Genomic DNA, 1,790 nt, shown 5'->3' on the forward strand with positions numbered 1-1,790 from the left:
GCCGAGGAAGAACCGCCCAGGGAACCATCCGGGACGCGTTCCCTCTCTCCTGCCCCTCACGTCCCTCCGGATGGGTCCTGGGAACATCTGCGTTTCCCCCGTAAAAGAACCGAGGCCCGGCCCGTGCTTGGCCGCCGGTCCTAAGCGCTTCTCCAAGGCCCCGTGTTTCTCAGACACCGTGTCTCGGAGCTTCAGAGCGTTTCGCAACCCGTGACTCACGTTTTCCCATTTCACTGCCGCAGCAAGAGACTCAGTGAGGCCCGGCTGGCGTGGCTCAGGGGTTGAGTGTCGACCTATGAACCAGGGGGTCAGGTTTGGATTCCCGGTCAGGGCACATGCCAGGGTTGAGGGCTCCATCCCCAGTGTGGGGTGTTCAGGAGGCAGCCGATCCATGATTCTCTCTCATCACTGATGTTACTCTCTCTCTCCCTCCCTCCCTTTCTCTCTGAAATCAATAAAAATATATTTAAAAGAGAGAGAGAGAGGTTCAAGGTGCACTTCAAGTAGGTCTGGCCCACCTCGAAAGGCCTAAACTCATTCCAGGGGCATGTATGGGGGGGAAGCAGAAAAGAGACACCGAGTTGCCCTCAGTGGATAGAGCGTCGGCCTGCGGACTGGAGGGTCCCAGGTTCGATTCTGGTCAAGGGCATGTACCTTGGTTTCGGGCACATCCCCAGTAGGGGGTGTGCAGGAGGCAGCTGATCGATGCTTCTCTCTCATCGATGTTTCTAACTCTCTATCCCTCTCCCTTCCTCTCTGTAAAAAAGCAATAAAATATATTTTTAAAAAAGAAAGAAAGAAAGAAAAGAGACGCCGAGTTGACGCGTCCGCTCTTAAAAGTATTATTGCAGCTACTAAAACCCCAAGTAAGCCCTGGTCCATGGGAAGCGACATTGACTCTCCGGCCCCTCCTGCCACTCATGTGGTGCGACCGGCCACCAGATCCAACACCAAGAGGCCTGGCCTGGGCTGGCCACCACGGCCCGGTGTCCCAGCGTGACGTATGGGGAATCACTGCCTTTTCCTGATGCATCGGCAGGGAGGGGAGGGCCCAGAAGTTCATCCCTCCACCCTCAACATTTCATTCACTTATTTTAAAAATATATATTGTTATTGACTTCTGAGAGGAAGGGAGAGGGAGAGAGAGAGAGAGAGAGAGAGAGAGAAACATCAATGAGAGAGAATCATGGATCGGCCGCCTCCTGCACACCCCACACTGGGGATGGAGCCCACAACCCGGGCCTGTGCCCTGACTGGGAATCGAACCCTGACCCTCTGGTTCATAGGTCGATGCTCAACCCCTGAGCCACGCCGGCCGGGCTCCTTCATGTATTGTGGAACAGGTGATGAAAGCAAACGCTTGGATGGCATTTACTCTGCGCTGGGCCCGGCTCCACCCTGCACAGGTGTGCATCCACTCCGCCCTCCCCACAGCTGCGGAGGGAGACCTGGTTCCCGAGGAAGAGGTGCGGCCAGAGAGATTAAGGTTTAAAAAGGAACGGATTAAGGGATTAAGGCGCAGGCGGATTAGTTCCTCCGGCTCACGCAGAGAGCGAGGGGCGGAGTTGGGAGCGGGATGCAGGCGGCCTCGCCCCCCAGTTCAAAGCCCTTCACCCCGGGTCCTGACAGCCCCCTTCAACCCAGCGCCTCTCTCTCCAGGCGGCTACTGTCCAGCAGTGTTTTGCTGCCACTGTCGATCGTTTTTTTGCACGTCTTTGCTTTAAAAAAAAAAAATTTTTTTTTATTGATTACAGAGAGGAAGGGAGCGGGAAGAGAGAGATAGAAACATC

This window comes from Cnephaeus nilssonii (genome assembly GCF_951640355.1).
Source record: "Cnephaeus nilssonii genome assembly, chromosome: 23".
In the NCBI taxonomy this organism is placed as follows: Eukaryota; Metazoa; Chordata; class Mammalia; order Chiroptera; family Vespertilionidae; genus Cnephaeus; species Cnephaeus nilssonii.